Source organism: Fundulus heteroclitus, chromosome 9 (assembly GCF_011125445.2).
Source record: "Fundulus heteroclitus isolate FHET01 chromosome 9, MU-UCD_Fhet_4.1, whole genome shotgun sequence".
In the NCBI taxonomy this organism is placed as follows: Eukaryota; Metazoa; Chordata; class Actinopteri; order Cyprinodontiformes; family Fundulidae; genus Fundulus; species Fundulus heteroclitus.
The window spans coordinates 2,423,125-2,447,739 of record NC_046369.1 but is presented as its reverse complement, the minus strand read 5'-3'; the positions used below and the strand labels follow the sequence as shown (position 1 = coordinate 2,447,739).

Below are 24,615 nucleotides of genomic sequence, written 5' to 3'. Positions count from 1 at the left end.
TGTTGATGGCTTTGCAGCAATCCCTCATACTGAGCAAGCATGAAGCTACAGTGGAGGGGAAACTCCCCTTTAACGGGAGGGAAAAACCTCCAGCAGAACCAGGCTCAGTGTGAACGCTCATCTGCCTCGACCCACTGGGGCTTAGAGAAGACAGAGCAGAGAGACAGAAAGCACAGAAGCTCACATTGACCCAGGAGTACTTTCTATGTTAGATGGTAATAGTGGATGATCTGTCTCCCCTGGATGATGTCACAGCTAACAGAACGCCAGACCAGGTGTACCTTCTATGAAGAAATAAAAATGACAGAGAACAAAAAGGTAAAAGCTGAAATAACAACAAACAATGCAAATTGGCGAACAGTAGGAGAACTCAGCAGAGTGAGAGAAATAGGCCCTGATGTCCTCCAGCAGCCTAAGGCTATAGCAGCATAACTATAGAGGTAGCTCAGGGTAACATGAGCCACTCTGACTAGAAGCTTTGTCAAAAAGGAAAGTTTTCTTAAAAGTAGACGGGGTGTCTGCCTCACGGACCAAAACTGGGAGTTGGTTCCACAGGAGAGGAGCCTGATAGCTAAAGGATCTGCCTCCCATTCTACTTTTAGAGACTCTAGGAACCACCAGCAGACCTGCAGTCTGAGAGTGAAGTGCTCTGTTAGGAACATACGGGGTAATCAGAGCTCTGATATATGATGGAGCTTGATTATTACGGGCTTTATACGTTAGAAGAAGAATTTTAAATTCTATTCTTGATTTAACAGGAAGCCAATGCAGGGAAGAAATATCATCAGAACTCTTGCTGCAGCATTTTGTGGACTTCCTGATAGTAAAGAATTACAATAGTCCAGCCTTGAAGTAACAAATGCACGGACCAGTTTTTCAGCATCACTCCTGGACAGAATGTTTCTAATTTTGGCGATATTCCCGAGGTGAAAAAAGGAAACCTGTTTAATATGGTATTTATATGATATGTCATGGTCAGAAATAACACCAATGGTTTTTACTTTATGACCAGAGGCCAATTTAATGCCATACAGATTAAGTGATTGATTAAGAAGTTTATTTTTTTTAAATTACAACTTCCGTCTTGTCAGAATTTAAATGCAGAAAATTTAAAGTCATCCAGCTTTTGATGTAATCAAGACATGCCTGTAGTTGAAGTAATTGATTTAATTGATCAGGATTTATGGATAAATATAGCTGAATGTCACCAGCATAACCGTGGAAATTAATCCCATGGAAGCATGTATATAGTAAAGAGAACTGGCCCAAGGACTGCTACACAGTGGTTAGCACTGCTGCCTTGCAGCAAGAAGGTCCTGGGTTCAAGTCCACCTTGGGTCTTTCTGCATGGAGTTTGCATGTTCTCCCAGTGCATGCCTGGGTTCTCAGTATTATCCTCAGTACTTTGCTTATCTGACTTATTGAGTTAATCAAGTGTTTGATTTGACTTGCCTTTTTAGATATAGATTGTTCTGGCTCGACTAGTTTAAAATTGTATCTAGATCTCTCCGATACTCAGATACTGTTCAGAAGTAAGCTTTCAAAGCAAGTAATTTTCACAAGCAGAAGCAGAAAATCTCAGAAACAGGAAATGTCTTGTCACCCCCAACCATTTAATTGCCCAGCACTTTGTATGTTATTTATTTTTTTCCCCTTCTCGACTTTCAAATACTACTATTTAAATCCTCCAGAAATGTATTTCCTTTTTAATTGTTATATTACTCAAACAGTAGTCAGGCGTTGAAAGAGTCTTGCTTCTGTTAGGCACATATTCAGTTACCTACCAAAACCAAAGTTTACTTTAAGGCCTGTATTTCTCATTCATTAGACCATTTTCTCCTTTTTTTAGTATCCACTCTTAATCATGCAATGCCATATTTTTTCCTGGATATCTGACAATTTACCCATCTTTAGTGATAAGCTCCAGGTCCCTGAGGTTGGAGTGTCCTTGCCATCCATTTCACCTTTGGGTCTCTCCACAGATTCTATCAGTTCAACTCAGGACTCTGGCTGGGCAGCTTCAAACTGTTTTAACTACTAGGCAGAAGTAAACGTTGATATGATACAAAGATCGCTTCAGTCAACATCAGAAGGAATGCATATTTGGTATCTGATGTCATGGATAAGAAAAGAATGGGAACTGAAATACCCAGGTTAATAAGAACCTGTTGGACAGCCTCACCTCAGATTTCCAGTAACAACTTTGCTTACAAAGCTTAATGATAGCTTAGAAGAGGAAAAAATGATGCTGGTAGCTTTGTATTAAAAAACCTGAGAGGGAATTTTATACACCACAACCTGGGTTTATTATTTAATCTTTCAATAAATTGTACTATATCAAAAAATAAATAAATGTTTTCTGGTGCAAGTGTTCTTATAATGATAAATGGTTGACTTTTAGGTTGTTGTTTCTTATTCATTCAAGCAGTTGATTGTTAAAAGGCACCAGGCAAGTATCGGTGGCTGATTTTCAAGCTTTAAGAAAGGGTTGTTTAAATCTGGTTGCCTTTTCAACAGTAAACTAAAAAAAAATGTAAACCTGTGCATTATAAACCTCTAAAAATAGTTTCATGATTGCAATGAGATAAAACTTTTATTCCTTTTTTTCCCCATAAGGTTATTTTATCTTGCAATCCCATTACTATTAGTTGATTAGGTTATGAAAAATAAAATTAACATCTACATTGTTGAAAAATTGTCTAGTAAGTGGGATTTTCCCTCTGGGATTATTAACGTATTTGTGATTTTGATTCTGATGTATCATTAAAAAGTATATAAAAAACATTATTCATGGCACTAATTTAGCGGAAATCACATAAATATTCTTCATAACTCACAGTAAAATGTTATTTTATTTCACATGCTGTTATTAATTTATAAATCTAATCTGCTTAATTGGTTAACAAATCATTTCAAAAACTTAGAACATAAAATGTAAAAAATAATTACATTGAAAATAGGCAGTCATTAAAGACATGATTTACTTGGATCATTTTGATTCATTGTACATACTTTTTCAGCTTTGTGGTATATTTATATATTTGCTTTAAATTGTCTCTTTCTCACATACAAAACCTAGCTTACTTGGGTTTTTAGGATAAAAGAACAAAACACCACTCAAGGCCACTCCCTTAAAGGGGAAGGAGAGTTTCACAAATTTAACCAGGTGCATCAACAGAGATTATCTGTCTGTACAGTGACAGGTGTAAAGGATAGCACTCTTAATCATGGACAAGAAAATCGTTGGCTTCTTATGCTTTCTTGGATATATTCATGCAACTTTGGGACAGGGTAAATATTCACAATAAATTCTATATTTGTTCTTATCAAATATATTTTTGTTGTGATGATTATGATGAACATTAGTAAAGACTTTTTATAGACTAGGTAATAGTTAAAAACTATCAAATATTCAGATTTACAAATATATACACTCTACATAGTAGACTCATTGCAAAGTGCTGAAGGAGATTGATTGAGCCAAATCAATTCACCAAGATACAAGGAAAAAATATTGATTCTTTGATGGAAGAATGATAAATTATTTCTCATTTGATTGGTAACAGTTTATAAGTTATGATGGATTTCTGCATTTGTAACACATTCTTAAAATATAACACACATTACACACATTTCATTACAAAAACAAAACATGAGTAATTATCGCTGTCTTACCTCTACTTATAAATAAAGTCCATGCAGCGCTCTTTCTGAACAAAAATATCGGTCATTTTCCGGTAAAAGTTCTCTTTATCTTCTTCAGTTTTAAAAGTCTCTCAGTCTGAATGAAGCTCACTGCCAGGGAGGAAAGACGTCCTTGATCAGTCCTGTTCCGGCTGTATGTTTAGAGTCTTTTTAGTGCTTTACTTCTTTAGCATAACTCACTAATAATACAACCATAACTTGCTGTCACCATAGACATCATATACGTAGACGCGTTGATGGGCGCAGGTTCGCACGTCAACCACAACGGATCGGTACAGCGCCAGCTTCACAGCAGACGCTGCACCAATCGGCCTGTCGATCTCCCGCTCCATCTTCCCCTCATTCGTGAACAAGACCCCAAGATACTTGAACTCCTCCACTAGGGGCAGCACATTCTCCCCAACCCGGAGAAGGCACTCTACCCTTTTCCGGTTCAAGACCATGGTCTCGGATTTGGAGGCACTGATTTTCATCCCGGCCGCTTCGCACTCGGCTGAGAACTGCTCCAGTGACAGCTGTAGATCACACCCTGATGAAGCCAATAGGACCACGTCATCCGCGAATAGCAGAGACGCAATCCTAAGACCACCAAAACGGATCCCCTCAACACCTTGGCTGCGCCTAGAAATTCTTTCCATAAAAGTTATGAATAGAATCGGTGACAAAGGGCAACCTTGGCAGAGTCCAACTCTCACCGGAAACGAGTCCGACTTACTGCCGGCAATACGGACCAGACTCTGACACCTGTCATACAGAGACCTGACAGCCCTTATTAAAGGGTCCGGTACTCCATACTCCCGGAGTTCCCCCCACAGGATCCCTCGGGGGACACGGTCGAATGCCCTCGGAGGCCAGGTTAGATTATTTTAATTATTTTTATTCTTTACAAGAATAAATTCAGGAGAATGAAGCTAAAGGGATACGAAAAGAAACTTGTAATATTGCAAAAATAAAAATATTACAAATACAAAGTATATTCTGAGATTAAAGTCCCTGTGATACTGTTTAAGTGAGTAACTGCAGATTTGCCACATTTAACATGGCGGACGCTCTGACGCATTGCAGCATAGGCAGAACCTGCCCAACGACACGTCTGCTCTTCTATTATGTCTATGGCTGTCACTCTACAGTTTTGGGATAACGACCGGTGCCCCTTGAGCGCCCCCTGCCTAGAGGCCAAGGAACTGTCTGCCTCATCTACAACCAGTGCTTTGGCTTTTATGATCGCGCAGCAGCACGAAAACATGTTACCCGCACACAGTTTGATGACCAAAACACAATTCGTAATCCACATATATTTAATTGTGGAAAATCAGTTCATAACTGTTTGAACAATTGAATTTATGATCTAGAGACAGGAAGATGCATTCACAGAATGGAAGCCAGCGCAGTTAACATGGGATTGCGCAATCCCAGGGGAGACCAAGATCGCTGCGGCCTCACCGGCTTCGCTATCAAGCGCCACCAAGGATTTACATGAAAAATAGCGAAAAGTCTGCGATTTTAAATACAATACGATAAAAAATGAGGAAATTCGATAAAAAAATAACTTTTATTACAAATGACTGAGTGAATCACAATTTATATTATGTTATCATTATATATTTTCTTTATTTGCATGAAGGCAAGTGAGGCCTGGCCTCACTTGCCTCCCCTGACGTCACTGCTTTCTACTCTACTAATGCTTGTAATGTCACATGAGCAAATATATGCAAATCAGAATTTGATATATTTTATTTTTATGACCACAAATGAAGCACCAACAACTACAACTACAGCCCCAACAACATCTTTTGGCACAGCAACTGCTGTCCCAGTGGTGACATCAACTGCAGCCTCAGCCCCAACAACTGCAACCACCACAACTGCAGCTGCAACAACTGCATCCCTAACAACAACTGCAGCAATAACAACTTCAGCCACAACAATTGCACTCCCAATAACTGCAGCCCAAACAACAACTGCAGCCCAAACAACTGCTTTCACAACAACTACAACTACAGCCACAACTACAGCTGCTGCCCCAACAACTACAACTGCAGCCCCAATTACAATAACTGCAGCCCCAACAACATCAACTGCTGCCCAAACAACCACAACTTCAGCCCCAGTTACAACAGCTGCAGCCCCAACAACGACAACTGCAGCCCCAACAACTACAAGTGCAGCCCCAACTACAACAACTGCAGCCCCAACTATAACTGCAGCCCCAACAACAACTACAGCCCCAATAACTACAACTACAGCCACAACTACAACAATTGCAGCCACAACTACAACAACTGCAGCCACAACTACAACTGAAGGAACAACTACAACTGCAGCCCCAACTACAACAACTGCAGCCCCAACAACTACAACTGCAGCCCCAACAACTACAACTGCAGCCCCAACCACAACAACTGCAGCCCCGTCTACAACACCTACAGCCCCAACAACTACAACTGCAGCCCCAACAACAACTACAGCCCCTACAACACACGAACTAAAAAGCCCCACGACAACAACTGCAGCCACAACTACAACTGCAGCCACAACAACAACTGCTGCCCAGACTACAACAAACTGCAAAACCCAACAACTACAACTGCAGCCCCTACTACAACAACTGCAGCCCCAACAACAACAACTGCAGCCCCAACAACTACAACTGCAGCCCCTACACAACACAACTACAGCCCCAAAAACAACTGCAGCCACAACACTACACTGCAGCCACAACACAAACTGCTGCCCCAACTACAACAACTGCAACTACAACTGCGCCAGCCCCAACAACAACTGCTGCCACCAACTACAACAACTGCAGCCCCTACTACAACAACTGCAGCCCCAACAACAACAACTGCAGCCCCAACAACTACAACTGCAGCCCCTACAACAACAACTACAGCCCCCACTACAACAACTGCAGCCACAACTACAACTGCAGCCACAACAACCAACTGCTGCCCCAACTACAACAACTGCAATCCAACAACTACACTGCGCCCCCAACAAACAACTGCTGCCCCCAACTACAACAACTGCAACCCCAACAACTACAACTGCAGCCCCAACAACAACAACTGCAACCCCAACTACAACAACTGCAGCCCCAACAACTACAACTGCAGCCCCTACAACAACAACTACAGCCCCCACTACAACAACTGCAGCCACAACTACAACTGCAGCCACACACAACAACTGCTGCCCCAACTACAACAACTGCAACCCCAACAACTACAACTGCAGCGCCAACAACACAACTGCTGCCCCAACTACAACAACTGCAACCCCAACAACTACAACTGCAGCCCCAACAACAACAACTGCAACCCCAACTACAACAACTGCAGCCCCAACAACTACAACTGCAGCCCCTACAACTACAACTGCAGCCCCAACAACTACAACTGCAGCCCCTACAACTACAACTGCAGCCCCAACAACAACAACTACAGCCCCCACTACAACAACTGCAGCCACAACTACAACTGCAGCCACAACAACAACTGCTGCCCCAACTACAACAACTGCAACCCCAACAACTACAACTGCAGCCCCAACAACAACTGCTGCCTCAACTACAACAACTGCAACCCCAACAACTACAACTGCAGCCCCAACAACAACAACTGCAACCCCAACAACTACAACTGCAGCCCCAACAACAACAACTGCTGCCCCAACTACAACAACTGCAGCCCCAACAACTACAACTGCAGCCCCAACTACAACAACTGCAACCCCAACAACTACAACTGCAGCCCCAACAACAACAACTGCAACCCCAACAACTACAACTGCAGCCCCAACAACAACAACTGCAATCCCAACAACAACAACTGCAGCCCCAACAACTACAACTTCAGCCCCAACAACTACAACTGCAGCCTTAACAACTACAACTGCAATCCCCAACTACAACTGCAGCCCCAACAACAACTACAACCCCAACAACAACAACTGCCGCCCTGACAACTACTGCAGCCCAACTACAACAACTGCAGCCCCAACAACTACAACTGCAGCCCCTACAACTACAACTGCAGCCCCAACAACTAACTGCAGCCCCTACAACCAACTACAGCCCCCACTACAACAACTGCAGCCACAACTACAACTGCAGCCACAACAACAAACTGCTGCCCCAACTACAAACAACTGCAACCCCAACAACTACAACTGCAGCCCCAACAACAACTGCTGCCCCAACTACAACAACTGCAACCCCAACAACTACAACTGCAGCCCCAACAACAACAACTGCAACCCCAACTACAACAACTGCAGCCCCAACAACTACAACTGCAGCCCCTACAACTACAACTGCAGCCCCAACAACTACAACTGCAGCCCCTACAACTACAACTGCAGCCCCAACAACAACAACTACAGCCCCCACTACAACAACTGCAGCCACAACTACAACTGCAGCCACAACAACAACTGCTGCCCCAACTACAACAACTGCAACCCCAACAACTACAACTGCAGCCCCAACAACAACTGCTGCCTCAACTACAACAACTGCAGCCCCCAACAACTACAACTGCAGCCCCAACAACTACAACCCCAACAACTACAACTTGCAGCCCCAACAACAACAACTGCTGCCCCAACTACAACAACTGCAGCCCCAACAACTACAACTGCAGCCCCAACTACAACAACTGCAACCCCAACAACTACAACTGCAGCCCCAACAACAACAACTGCAACCCCAACAACTACAACTGCAGCCCCAACAACAACAACTGCAATCCCAACAACTACAACTGCAGCCCCAACAACTACAACTTCAGCCCCAACAACTACAACTGCAGCCTTAACAACTACAGCCCCGACTACAACAACTGTAGCCCCAACAACAACTACAACCCCAACTACAACAAGTGCCGCCCCAACAACTGCAGCCACAACTACAACTGCAGCCACAACTACAACAACTGCAGCCACAACTACAACAACTGCAGCCACAACAACTACAACTGCAGCCACAACTACAACTGCAGCCACAACTACAACTGCAGCCCCAACAACAACTACAGCCCCGTCTACAACAACTACAGCCCCAACAACTACAACTGCAGCCCCTACTACAACTGCAGCCCCAACAACTACAACTGCAGCCCCTACAACTACAACTGCAGCCCCAACAACTACAACTGCAGCCCCTACAACAACAACTACAGCCCCCACTACAACAACTGCAGCCACAACTACAACTGCAGCCACAACAACAACTGCTGCCCCAACTACAACAACTGCAACCCCAACAACTACAACTGCAGCCCCCAACAACAACTGCTGCCCCATACTACAACAACTGCAACCCCAACAACTACAACTGCAGCCCCAACACAACAACAACAACTGCAAACCCCAACTACAACAACTGCAGCCCCAACACTACAACTGCAGCCCCTACAACTAACAAACTGAAGCCCCAACAACTACAACTGCAGCCCCTACAACTACAACTGCAGCCCCAACAACAACAACTACAGCCCCCACTACAACAACTGCAGCCACAAACTACAACTGCAAGCCACAACAACAACTGCTGCCTGCCCCAACTACAACAACTGCAACCCCAACAACTACACAACTGCAGCCCCAACAACAACTGCTGCCCCAACTACAACAACTGCAACCCCAACAACTACAACTGCAGCCCCAACAACAACAACTGCAACCCCAACAACTACAACTGCAGCCCCAACAACAACAACTGCAGCCCCAAACTACAACAACTGCAGCCCCAACAACTACAACTGCAGCCCCCAACTACAACAACTGCAACCCCAACAACTACAACTGCAGCCCCAACAACAACACTGCAACCCCAACAACTACAACTGCAGCCCCCAACAACAACAACTGCAATGCCCAACAACTCACAACGGCAGCCCCAACAACTACACTTTAGCCCCCCCCCCAACAACTACAACTGGCAGCCTTAACAACAAACTTACAAGCCCGACTACAACAACTGCAAGCCCCAACAACAACAACCTACACACCCCAACTACACAACTGCCGCCCCAACAACTGCAGCCACAACTTACAACACTGCAGCCCCACAACTACAACAACTGCAGCCACAACTACAATCAACTGCGAGCCACAAACAACTACAACTGCAGCCACAACTACCCACTGCAGCCACAACTACAACTGCAGCCCCAACAACAAATACAGCCCGTCTACAACAACTCAACCAGCCCATACAACTACAACTTGCAGCCCCCTACAACTACAACTGCAGCCCCACAACACAACTGCAAGCCCCTACAACAACAACTTACAGCCCCCACTACAACAACTGCAGCCACAACTCAACAATCTGCAGCCACAAACAACAACTTGCTGCCCCAACTACAACAACTGCAAACCCCAACAACTACACAACTGCAGACCCCAACAACAACTGCCTGCCCCAACTACAAAACAACTGCAATCCCAAACAACTACACTGCAGCCCCAACAAACAACCACTGCCCACTAAAACCCCACTACAACAACTGCAGCCCCAACAACTACAAACCTGCAGCCCCAACAACAACAACTGCAACCCCAACTACAACAAACTGCAGCCCCAAAAACTACAACTGCAGCCCCTAAAACACAAGCTAACATACAGCCCCCACTACAACAACTGCAGCCACTAACTACAAACTGCAGCCACACAACAACTTAACTGCTGCCCCAGACTACCACAACTTGCCACCCCAACAACTACAACTGCAGCCCCAACAACCACTCTGCTGCCCCAACTACCACACTGCAGACCCCAACAACTACAACTGCAAGCCCCAACAACCACAACTGCAACCCCAACTACAACAACTGCAGCCCCAACAACTACAAACTGCAGCCCCTACAACTACAACTGCAGGCCCCAACAACTACAACTGCAGCCCCTACAACTACAACTGCAGCCCCAACAACAACAACTACAGCCCCCACTACAAACAACTGCCAGCCACAACTACAACTGCAGCCACAACAACAACTGCTGCCCCAAACTACAACAACTGCAACCCCAACAAACTACAACTGCAGCCCCAACAACAACTGCTGCCTCAACTACAACAACTGCAACCCCAACAACTACAACTGCAGCCCCAACAACAACAACTGCAAACCCCAACAACTACAACTGCAGCCCCAACAACAACAACTGCTGCCCCAACTACAACAACTGCAAGCCCCAACACTACAACTGCAGCCCCAACTACAACAACTGCAACCCCCAACAACTACAACTGCAGCCCCAACAACAACAACTGCAACCCCCAACAACTACAACTGCAGCCCCAACAACAACAACTGCAATCCAACACTACAAACGCTGCCCCAACAACTACAAACTTCAGCCCCAACAACTACAACTGCAGCCTTAACAACTACAGAAGCCCCGACTACAACAACTGCAGCCCCCAACAACAACTACAACCCCAACTACAACAACTGCCGCCCCAACAACTGCAGCCACAACTACAACAACTGCAGCCCCAACAACTACAACTGCAGCCCCAACAACAACAACTGCAGCCCCAACAACTACAACTGCAGCCCCTACAACAACAACTACAGCCCCCACTACAACAACTGCAGCCACAACTACAACTGCAGCCACAACAACAACTGCTGCCCCAACTACAACAACTGCAACCCCAACAACTACAACTGCAGCCCCAACAACAACTGCTGCCCCAACTACAACAACTGCAACCCCAACAACTACAACTGCAGCCCCAACAACAACAACTGCAACCCCAACTACAACAACTGCAGCCCCAACAACTACAACTGCAGCCCCTACAACTACAACTGCAGCCCCAACAACTACAACTGCAGCCCCTACAACTACAACTGCAGCCCCAACAACAACAACTACAGCCCCCACTACAACAACTGCAGCCACAACTACAACTGCAGCCACAACAACAACTGCTGCCCCAACTACAACAACTGCAACCCCAACAACTACAACTGCAGCCCCAACAACAACTGCTGCCTCAACTACAACAACTGCAACCCCAACAACTACAACTGCAGCCCCAACAACAACAACTGCAACCCCAACAACTACAACTGCAGCCCCAACAACAACAACTGCTGCCCCAACTACAACAACTGCAGCCCCAACAACTACAACTGCAGCCCCAACTACAACAACTGCAACCCCAACAACTACAACTGCAGCCCCAACAACAACAACTGCAACCCCAACAACTACAACTGCAGCCCCAACAACAACAACTGCAATCCCAACAACTACAACTGCAGCCCCAACAACTACAACTTCAGCCCCAACAACTACAACTGCAGCCTTAACAACTACAGCCCCGACTACAACAACTGCAGCCCCAACAACAACTACAACCCCAACTACAACAACTGCCGCCCCAACAACTGCAGCCACAACTACAACTGCAGCCACAACTACAACAACTGCAGCCACAACTACAACAACTGCAGCCACAACAACTACAACTGCAGCCACAACTGCAACTGCAGCCACAACTACAACTGCAGCCCCAACAACAACTACAGCCCCGTCTACAACAACTACAGCCCCAACAACTACAACTGCAGCCCCAACTACAACAACTGCAGCCCCAACAACTACAACTGCAGCCCCTACAACTACAACTGCAGCCCCAACAACTACAACTGCAGCCCCTACAACAACAACTACAGCCCCCACTACAACAACTGCAGCCACAACTACAACTGCAGCCACAACAACAACTGCTGCCCCAACTACAACAACTGCAACCCCAACAACTACAACTGCAGCCCCAACAACAACTGCTGCCCCAACTACAACAACTGCAACCCCAACAACTACAACTGCAGCCCCAACAACAACAACTGCAACCCCAACTACAACAACTGCAGCCCCAACAACTACAACTGCAGCCCCTACAACTACAACTGAAGCCCCAACAACTACAACTGCAGCCCCTACAACTACAACTGCAGCCCCAACAACAACAACTACAGCCCCCACTACAACAACTGCAGCCACAACTACAACTGCAGCCACAACAACAACTGCTGCCCCAACTACAACAACTGCAAACCCAACAACTACAACTGCAGCCCCAACAACAACTGCTGCCCCAACTACAACAACTGCAACCCCAACAACTACAACTGCAGCCCCAACAACAACAACTGCAACCCCAACAACTACAACTGCAGCCCCAACAACAACAACTGCTGCCCCAACTACAACAACTGCAGCCCCAACAACTACAACTGCAGCCCCAACTACAACAACTGCAACCCCAACAACTACAACTGCAGCCCCAACAACAACAACAACTGCAACCCCAACAACTACAACTGCAGCCCCAACAACAACAACTGCAATCCCAACAACTACAACTGCAGCCCCAACAACTACAACTTTAGCCCCAACAACTACAACTGCAGCCTTAACAACAACTACAGCCCCGACTACAACAACTGCAGCCCCAACAACAACTACAACCCCAACTACAACAACTGCCGCCCCAACAACTGCAGCCACAACTACAACTGCAGCCACAACTACAACAACTGCAGCCACAACTACAACAACTGCAGCCACAACAACTACAACTGCAGCCACAACTACAACTGCAGCCACAACTACAACTGCAGCCCCAACAACAACTACAGCCCCGTCTACAACAACTACAGCCCCAACAACTACAACTGCAGCCCCTACAACTACAACTGCAGCCCCAACAACTACAACTGCAGCCCCTACAACAACAACTACAGCCCCCACTACAACAACTGCAGCCACAACTACAACTGCAGCCACAACAACAACTGCTGCCCCAACTACAACAACTGCAACCCCAACAACTACAACTGCAGCCCCAACAACAACTGCTGCCCCAACTACAACAACTGCAATCCCAACAACTACAACTGCAGCCCCAACAACAACCACTGCAACCCCAACTACAACAACTGCAGCCCCAACAACTACAACTGCAGCCCCTACAACTACAACTGCAGCCCCAACAACTACAACTGCAGCCCCTACAACTACAACTGCAGCCCCAACAACAACAACTACAGCCCCCACTACAACAACTGCAGCCAACAACTACAACTGCAGCCACAACAACAACTGCTGCCCCAACTACAACAACTGCAACCCCAACAACTACAACTGCAGCCCCAACAACACTGCTGCCCCCAACTACAAACAACTGTCATGCCCCAACACAACAACTGCAACCCCAACAACAACAACTGCAGCCCCCAACAACAACAACTGCAACCCCAACAACTACAACTGCAGCCCAACAACAACAACGCTGCCCCAAACTACAACAACTGCAGCCCCAACAACTACAACTGCAGCCCCAACTACAACAACTGCATCCCCAACAACTACAACTGCAGCCCCAACAACAACAACTGCAACCCCAACAACTACAACTGCAGCCCCAACAACTACAACTTCAGCCCCAACAACTACAACTGTAGCCTTAACAACAACTACAGCCCCGACTACAACAACTGCAGCCCCAACAACAACTACAACCCCAACTACAACAACTGCCGCCCCAACAACTGCAGCCACAACTACAACTGCAGCCACAACTACAACAACTGCAGCCACAACTACAACAACTGCAGCCACAACAACTACAACTGCAGCCACAACTACAACTGCAGCCACAACTACAACTGCAGCCCCAACAACAACTACAGCCCCGTCTACAACAACTACAGCCCCAACAACTACAACTGCAGCCCCAACTACAACTGCAGCCCCAACAACTACAACTACAGCTTCAACACATACAGAAAATCCAACCATTTATGGTACATTATTCCAAATTTAACAAAAATTTGTTTTAAATTTTTTATTAAAAAATAAATAATTGTTTTAGGAATGGTTCAGAAAAAATATATACACAACAGCTTTTCTTGCAGTAAATTTATTCAATGACCTCAAACAAATGTACTGCTTCCAAATCTCTGCAGGCCCAGAGTATCTGTTGCATCTAAATATGAGATTAAGATCATTTGGCGAGGTCAGCAACGGAACCCTAATTGAGCTCATTAAACAGGTATGTGACTCAGAACAACCAACGGATTATTTGGTTTTGGTTTGTTAGATCAAATATCAACTAACAACACGATATATGAGTTAACACTTTCACTCTTTTCATTTAGGTTTTCAGAGACCAGCTTCTCAATGGAACAGGACACACGGTGACTGTGCGAAGCATTCAAAGGTTTAGAGTTAACCCATAGAACACCAAATTCATTAGATTTTTACAGCATTTACAGCAAATGCTGACACTATTGTTTAAGCTACATTTTACACAATAGGTCACATTAAGTGTTACTTATATATATTATATCTAAAACTTATCTGAAGTTTTTATGCTTATTTTACATTTTCTATGTATTCCGAAAGGAGAGTCCAACAAACCCAAATTCTCTCAGTGATATTTGGGCTGAATAACTTTGTCCAGGTTGTCAGTTCCAGAATAGTTGATACCTTTAAGTTGACACAGTTCTATCTGAGTATCTGAACCTTGTATCCATCATCAATTATCGGCCCAAAAACATGACAACTGCTGGAAGAAATAAAGTTATAATGATGAAGCTGGAAAGGTCTGGAGGTCCAAATCCAGTACGACTGCGTTGAGGAGCCTCTCATGGGGTGCCTGCTCAGCCACTAACCTGATATGTTCACACATTCTCCTGAGGCAGGTTTCCAAGCTGTCGGTACATTCTGTCACTTCTTGAAGCTCAACAAAATTACAAAAATAAGCTTTTATTCTTGGTCTGAGGTCACAGGGAAATGTGTCATAATTTAGTCAAATTATACTAAATATAACATTCTTAGCTTTGAATTAAGGTTTCAGAAAGTTTTCTTATCAATCATCCGGCTGTTGCCATTTTTACATCATATTAAAGATCTATGTCAAAAAAGAGATTGTGTAGATTGAATGTCTGACCATCATTCAGCAGTAGGTGTCTCACAATTTCAGTGTATAATTCCAAGTATAACAAATGTTGATTAAGACCTCTATATATTTTTTATCCCATACAGTGACTTGTAAATATGTTTTTTGCTATTATATTATTACAGAGTTTAAAAAGTTGTTTAGTCGGGTTTCTTCTCTGTTTTGACAAGATCTTTTTTTTAATTCATTTTGCGGTAAATCATTTTGTAGTGCTGTTTTAACAGGAAAAGCACAAAGCTGCTTTTGTGGTGAAAGATGGTAACTTTCCGTGATATTTATTATACTGTAATAATGCTTTGACCCACACAGATGGGTTTTCAGATTGCAACTTTTTCCACTTTGTAATTTTCACCTGTAAAGTACAATTAAACAATTTGTATGAAACCACAAGTCATTTAGCGTCATTTTAATTTGATAAATATTTTTCCAACTTTTAGTATAACCTTTTTTTTTGTATACACTTTAAATTGCACAGAACAAACCTAATTGTCTGTGTTGACAATCGTTAAATGTCTGACGTATTTATATTACCAGAAGGCATTACTATTGTATTCATACGTTGTTAGAGATTATGAGATTACAGAGACTGGACCGTAAAATTGGTTACCATGGAAATTACAGATAGACAACGGACTCTGGAGGCACCGAGTTTGACATACTTAGATTGGTCAGAATGACAGATTAGAAGATGTGTCAGCTAGGACACATCTGCATTACAGTATTATCTTGTCCACCAATGTGATGAATGGAACACTGATATACTGTGCACGCCCCTGAATGGGTCCTACTTAGTGTGAGGAATGACCAGGGCTCGCTGGTGTCCGGAAATCTGCCCGATAAGTTGTGTATGAGAGCCCAGTACTGAAGCTGTAAACACCCCTCTGCCTTTTAGATTAAATATGGTAAAATAATGTTTCGGTTTCAAGAGTGTTTTTACTACAGAAGTCTAAAATAGAAACACATTTTTCAGCAAAAGAACCCGGGGTGACCACAGGCCAATTATTTATCAATTGGTGATTCCATCCGGTCTGAGTGGGTGTTTTGAAATTTTTAGAAGGTCCACAGAGGGAGATGACATCACAGTAGCAGCTGCAAAGATACAGAAAGAAAGTAAGATGAGATTTCCTTTTGTTAAATAGGGCTGGAATGTCAGATCCTATGTGAGTAAGATTTTTGTAACTTTTAAGGGCAGGGGAATGTTTCACACTAGAAGATCAGAAACTTAAAGTGGAAATCATTGCTTGCACTGATGAATAATTATGTTAGACAAAGATTACATGTTACGACCTGTCACAAAGACCATAACAAAAAAGGACGACACACCGTGTATACAAAGCAACCTGCACAACAGAACACAGCTGCCCCATCTGTAAAGAAGTGCCAGTTTAAATAAGGAGGTCTCTTTCAGGATTGGTGGACTAATCATTCACATTCATCACAGTCATGTTGACACTAAATGTGATAACCTTAGTGTAGCCTTTAAAACTATCCTAGATTCAATTGGTTTTGCTCAAAATGTCCACAAACCGACACACTCTTTCCTTCATACTTTGGACCTTGTGCTGATATATATGGCATTGATTGTTAAGAATTAACAGTATTTCCTCACAACCCTGTCCTATCTGACCATTTTTTTAATAACCATTGAGTTCAATTTAACTGAGTTCTCCACCCCCAAAAGAGGGTTCCATTATAGTAGATCTTTATCGGATAATGCTATATCAAACTTTAAAGAGTCTGTCCCCCTTTTAATATCCTCAGTGTTGCAGAAATGCCCTGCATTGGCCATGAAAAGAACATTGAAAAATGGACAACTAATGGCAGGGGCTAAGACAGAAGCGTTGGAGAACCTTCAATGGACCTGTCAGCAACAGAGACAAAGATGAGTTCAGCAAACACACCTTCAGCATTCACTTTGGATTTCCTTGTACACAAATAAAAACAAAATGCACATTTAAAAACACATTGATTAATGTGTAAAGGTGAAACCTATGAAAGATGCGACTTTACAATATAATAAGCTTCACAAGACATGTGCATGAGAGGAAATAGGGAAAATCGCTAAGAAAATTACTTCGCACCACAATATTCAGTTACGTGATGGAAGAAACATAGAGCAGCATAATAAACACTATGACAATAACCAGGTTTGACAACGTATGAATATTGGTAGGATTGAGATGGAGGTAACTACTGTATATCTAAATAGTGCAGACTAATTCATTCTGACAGCTTCAAATGCAGTGAGCAGACCTGTCCACAAGGTGGCAGGATAGACAAATAACTAAAGGCCTTACATTTTTTTACTTTTACCCTTTTTCCTTTCTTTTCTTTTCTTTTACTGATTACAAGGCTGATTTAATCAAATTAATGTATAGGACTATTTTGACAGAGGGAATGTAGTCAGAATGCTGGAGTATAAATATAACAACAAAGTGTGATACATAAAGGGGCAATTTAAGCTTTAAAAGAAAATGGGTAAGAAAAATGTATGCAATTTAGACGCTATGAGGATACGGAACATAAACGAATAAACAATAATTAAGGAAAAGTAAAACTTGTGGGTGAAGAAGTTGAAGTGGACATTACATCAACAGCTAATAAGATACATGAATGAATGAATATTTCAATATAAACGCAATAAACTCTGAAACTTTACACTACCTGTTGTTGCGAAGGAAAAATTGTGAACACCACATTTACTAGATATCTTGAAGTGACTAGAGGCACAAATAAGAAACAAATAATTAGGATGCCGTGAAAATCTGCCACCCCAGCAGACATCAATAAAGGACCACAAAAGTTACTGGCTCAAATGGATAAAACTGTGAAATTAGCATGGTGACTCGTTTTATTAACTAACAATGGTAAATTGAGGATTAAAGCAACAGTAAACAATTATATTGGAATTTCACGCAGTTACCTGCAAGGTTTAACAAGATTTAATATCCCTCCGCTCAGACAGCAATAACTGAGTAGTTCTCTCCTTTAACCAGATGTTAAAACATCCTGATGGAAGAATAAATATATTATTGAGTTTAACTATTTGCCTAGGGGTCTTTTAGGCCAGGATTGTTTGAAGAGTTTCTCTTACCTAAACTAATGAAAAGAAATAAGGCCAATTAGATTAGTTGGACATTTTGGATCTGGTCAGGATAATGGAGTGACTCCTGGACACAAGCGGGTAATAAAAGCTTGAAGAAGAAATTGATGAATGAAGGTTTACTCTGAGGCACATTAAAACTGCAATGATACCCAACATTGGAACTCCTGCTGTGGAAAGAACATCTTGAACAGGACTATGCATGAGCGTTTTGCTTTACAGGTGTTGGACTTGAACTGCACGGTTTCATAAACATGACCTGGACGGGTTGGTGTTCAGGGAACCCACCTTGAACACACTCTTAGACTTTAAAGGGAATGACATTTAAATATGGTGATTCAGCAGTATGCGTCTTAGGTTAAATGGGGTCCAAAGCAAGAGACTTAACAGGACATGAGGTGATATCATGTGCTTACAACGTTGCCTCATGATTCAACCTATGAGAAGGCATGCTTATAGTTTCAAAAAGAGAATGATGTGGAGAGACATTTCAGACACAGGGGGTGTGGAGACACCCAGGACAATCTGCTGTGGTTTGAAAATGTTATGAACACCAAGTGGTGAAGGTGTTTCGACGGCCGAGGCACTAGGAACCAGGTTAGAGACAGGAGATGACGAGGGGGTCCCACAGGGATTACCTGACCATAATTTTGACTCTAAACATTTTTGGGGTTTGCTGGGGTTGCCAAAACAAGAGGCATCAGGGAAAATCTTCTCTGTCCTGACCAGGTCCACGCTCAAAACACAAAGATCCAGACATATGGACACAGAGATGCGTTCGTGCAAGACCTCATTTAATCCGCCACGTAATATGCAGCTACTAAGGCAGAACAGAGAATTAAAAGAGGCACAAAACTAATGCTGATAATGTAAACTCAGGTGGTCAATATTTAAAGGGTTTGAAGGAACTACACAACTTCTTCAATTTTCGCGATAGACAGCAATTGATAATATAATGATTGGTGATGAAATTTCACAAACACTGCCGTCCAACTTCAGAAGAACTGCGGAAACACAATAGTAATAATAATGGATAAATGAAGATGTAAGAAAGTCACTCTGACTATTGTCCGGATAATTTTTTCTTCCTTCTGCTGGGTTTAAACTAAACACATGACAGCTGTGAACTGGGTACTTAATAAATGACTGACTCAGATGAAGTTAAAAGTGTAATTTTGTGTATTATCAATTAAGCTAATGTTAAATGTATGAAACAGGTTTAAAGTTTCATAATATATTTATCTAGAGCTGTATGGAGTAGTTAAATGAAGAAGGGGGAGATATCTTTAAAGTGAAACAGTGGGTTACTGTCCACACGATGAAATTACAGTTTAAAGGTTTGTTCCAAACACATTCAAACAGGGGATCATAGAATACAACCAGGGTTGAGTAAATAAACTCTCATTTAAAGCCAACAGAGATTATCAAAATATGCAAAGGGGTTAGAATTGCAATACGCTTTAGGCAAAAGAACTATCATCTGCTTTTAATTAGAAGTCCTTTTGGTTTGATGCACGGTTAAACTGAAACTAATTCACAGAACTACTTCCTGTCTCCTCCCTAGAGTACGCCCACTTCCTGAATATCAACCAATGACAATGTGGCGTGCTCTTGGGCATGCAAACACTCCCAGCTGAGCTTTTCAAAATAAGACAAACATATGTGGGAATGCTTCCGATTAAAATAAAATTCTGGAGATCTACAGAGTGGTACATCTTTAACAGACTTAGAGGTTTACTGTTTGGGTTTTAAGAACACATGTAAAGTATTTTAAAAGTGGTTCAACAAAAAGTTTCCAAAAGGTTTTAGTATAATTCTTTATTGAGACTGACTGTGGATTGAATGAGATAATATGAGTCTTGACACAGTAGTGAGTAGGAACGCCCCATTAAGTGAGTAAGATGATATAATTATGTTGCAAAGAACTTTCAACTGTCAGACATTGAAAGGTAAGACATACACTGGATGAATTATGTTAAGAATTACTAATAAAAACTGCTGGACATACATTTGGACATTTAGATTACTTGCAGGATGTAATGATTAGAGTGCAGGACTTTTAATCTGAGAGCTACGTTATTGTAAACAAGAATATCTGGCTGTGAAAGTGCTTGAAGGAAGTTTTGAATAAATGACACATGAATGAGGAGCTTGATAAGAACACTAATTACACTTTTTGTTTCTGTTTCTGCTTTGTTGGAAAACAAAGCCTTGTGTTTGCCAAACCGTCTATAAGGAGCGGCTTACTGAGGGGAAATGCAGAGTGGAACAAGAAGAGGACTGATGAACAGGAAAGACATCCAGGATAAATTATCCTGACACGGAGGAGAGACACTACAGGGATCATATGCATGCAATAAAATAATTGTTTAGGTCTTCTCTTTCATAATAATGTAACAACATTAGAAGCGATTCCATCTCCATCTGCCAGAAATGTCTTTGCTCCAGAGCTCTGTGTAAGGCCCTGTTCAACAGCACCAGCAGGTCCAAAGCCTCTGGGACTCCCCTTGGCAGAAAGAGCTCCAAAGATTCCTGGGAAGCGTGGGACAGAGTCCTGTCTGATGAGCTTGTGTGCTGAAAATTTTAAAAGGTATATCCTTTCTTCATTGTTTCACTGGGAGATACTAATAGCTGTTAGCCGCTTCCTTGTTTTAACCCCTGCTGCACATGCGCAGTACGTACTTCCGTTAAAATCATAAATAAACACAAAAGTGGGCAAAGCCAAAGCATAAAACACACCAAAATACTAACTAATACGCCAGCAAGACGTGATAATCCTTCATAAAGACTTTGTATGCAACCAGAGTGAGCTACTGACGTATAAATAAATAAAAAGTCAACTAACGTGGCTATGCACCTTTATGAAAAAGCTGTGTGCATGGCTGCAAAGGTTCACATGTCTGAGGAAAAGGTGAGGATATTAGTCATATGAAGAAAAAAAACATGTATACTGTGCAAAAAAAAAATCTTACTGGATCTTACTGAACATTTGTAATTCGCTACCTACATCATACAATCACATAAATCTATGAGTTAAAGGGCAAATATCAGGCTTTGTCACAGCGTCTTTTCATTCCATTTTGATGCAGCTTTTCGCAATCCCCCCACCACCATCTCCCGCAGCATTCCACTCCACCCCTTCACCATTTTTTTGTAATTTAATGGCCGCATCTCCTACCTCAGCCCATGGCTTTTGGACCATGTGCGGTTCAACATTTCTAGTTTGGTTCTTCTTCCATAGATTTGAGTCGGAGATAAGTCAGAGTGGGACTAACTCCAGTTTGCCCATAGGCCACACAGAGGTGTTGAGGATGCCACAGTCACCATGATAAACATGTTTGGTAGGTAAGGGTAGATTTCTCCTCTGTTTTTAACATAATTCAACCCCACATTTTAACAGAAAGACTGTTAGACCAAATTAAACAGAGCAAAAATCTTGTGGGCTGGGTTTTAGACTTTTTTTTAACTAATAGGACACACATTGTGTGAGTCAATGGAGTACTGTCTAACCATATCTGTTCCCCTCAGGGCTGCGTTCTCTCTCCTCTTCTGGTCATCCTTTAAACCAACATGTACCGTAGCAGCAGGGAGGACGGATTAATTTTTAAGTATGCAGATAATTCTGTCATTGTCAGTCTGCTATAAGGTAATGAGACAGGCCATGGCCCAGTCGTCCAGGATTTTATAGATTGACGTGAGCGGTCCTTCCTACAGATAAACATTTCCAAAACAAAAAATATCTGTGTAGACCTTAGGAAACTGCCCAGGGTTAAGGAAGCAACCAGTATAAATGGTCAGATAGTGGAGTGTGTAGACAACGACAAATACCTTGGGACCATCATCAAAGTTTTAGGCAAACTGTGAGTCTGTGTATAAAAAGGCAAACCAGTGCCTACATTGTCCAAGGAAACTGTCCTCCTTTTATATCGACAGAAAGTTGCTCACTATGTTTCACAGATGCGTCGCCCACTACATGGTGAATTCCAGCCCCTCCCTTCAGGCTGTAGGTTTAAAATGCCTGCAGGTAAAACCAAAAAGGTACAGAGGTAGTTTTGATAAGACCCTGAACAACACTTAGGCTATTTGTAGACCACACACTAATCTTTTTAAATGAGGCACAGCCTTCCTAATCTGTTTATTTAATTATTTATTAACCCAACCTTTTTTGTACTTTTTTATTTTTAATTTTATTGATATGGTGGTTTTCACTCTGTATTTTATCTATGGCCTTTTGATAGTACTATTATGTACTTTTTATCTATATCTCTACGCCTGGAGCTCTTGCTGCTGTTGTTGTTGTTGTTGTTGTTATGTCATTGTCGTCTGTCAATGTTGTATGTGTGTAATGTGTGTATGCAACCCACTCTTTCTACCTGCAAACACATCTAGGTAAGGTGAGTTTATTTATACAGCACTTTTCAGTAACAAGACATTCAAAGTGCTGTACATGAGCAAAAAAACATTACAAATACACATGGGGAAAAACAAAGATTCTTTCATACATCAACAAACATACGGAAAGAATGACAATCATCACTAAGAATTCCAAGAAAGCTACAGTTTGAGGTCTTTGACCTTACTTTCTGACACTACAGCTAAAACAGGAAGCAGCAGAGTAAGGGAAACAGCACAGTAGAGGCGGTGTGTGTTTGTTTGTGTTTGTCTGTGAATTGTCCTAGATAGCTCTTTCAGTCATAAGTCTTTGATAGTGATGGAATGTTATCAGGCAGCTCAGGGCAGTGCGCTCTGTTTCAAAGTCATAGATGTCACAGGGCGCCTTGTTTACATAACATCCAGGAGAAATTAAGATTGCAGGGGAGCAAGACTCTCTTTTGGGGAGGTAGACTCTTGTTTTTCTGCTGTAAACCCAGGAACTTCTTACTGCAAGACTACTAAATCGTCACCTTGGTGCCCACTTAATCCTCCCAAATAGTAAAATTTATAACTGAACTCTATAGTCCTCTGAGTTTTGTGCCACTTTTTAAACTTATACAACAGGCCATTCCATTGGGAAATTAGATATGAACAGAAAGGTATTTTTGTTCAGTTTAAAACAAAACTGGATTTGGTACATGTCCGTGCCACACCATATATATATATATATATATATATATATATATATATATATATATATACACATACATACATACATAGTTTTTTGCATGTGCCTCCTGAATATTTGATAGTTTACATGTCTTTAGTGAGAAGCTCCAGGTCCCTGATGTTGGGGTGTCCTTGCCATCCATTTAATCTTTAGGTCGCTCCACAGATTCTATCAGTTCAACTCAGGACTCTGGCTGGGCAGCTTCAAACTGTTTTAATTACTAGGCAGAAGTAAACGTTGATATGATACAAAGATCGCTTCAGTCAACATCAGAAGGAATGCATATTTGGTATCTGATGTCATGGGTAAGAAAAGAATGTGAACTGAAATACCCAGGTTAATAAGAACCTGTTGGACAGCCTCACCTCAGATTTCCAGTAACAACTTTGCTTACAAAGCGTAATGGCATCTTAAAAGAGAAAAAAACAATGGTGGTAGCTTTGTACTGAAACATCTGAGTCATGAGAGGGAATTGTATAATCAACAACCTGGGTTTATAGTTTAATCTTTCAATAAATTGCAATATATTGCATTTATAAAAAAAACTAAAAGCTGGTGCAAGTGTTCTTATAATGATAAATGGTTGAATTTTAGGTTGTTATTTCTTATTGATTCAAGCAGTCAATTGTTAAAGACACCAGGAAAGTATCGGTGGCTGAATTTCAAGCTTTAAGAAAGGGTTGTTTACATCTGGTTGCCTTTTCAACAGTAAA

The 24,615-nt window shown here is 42.5% G+C and overlaps 1 long non-coding RNA gene across 1 annotated transcript; it reads left to right on the top strand.

The window, feature by feature from the left end:
- The first annotated feature begins 14,446 nt into the window (after nucleotides 1-14,446).
- Nucleotides 14,447-16,038, top strand: LOC105916536. Its single transcript, XR_002426967.2, has 3 exons — nucleotides 14,447-14,538; nucleotides 14,701-14,786; nucleotides 14,893-16,038. It is a non-coding gene; the product is annotated as an uncharacterized LOC105916536 (long non-coding RNA).
- The last annotated feature ends 8,577 nt before the right edge of the window (nucleotides 16,039-24,615 follow it).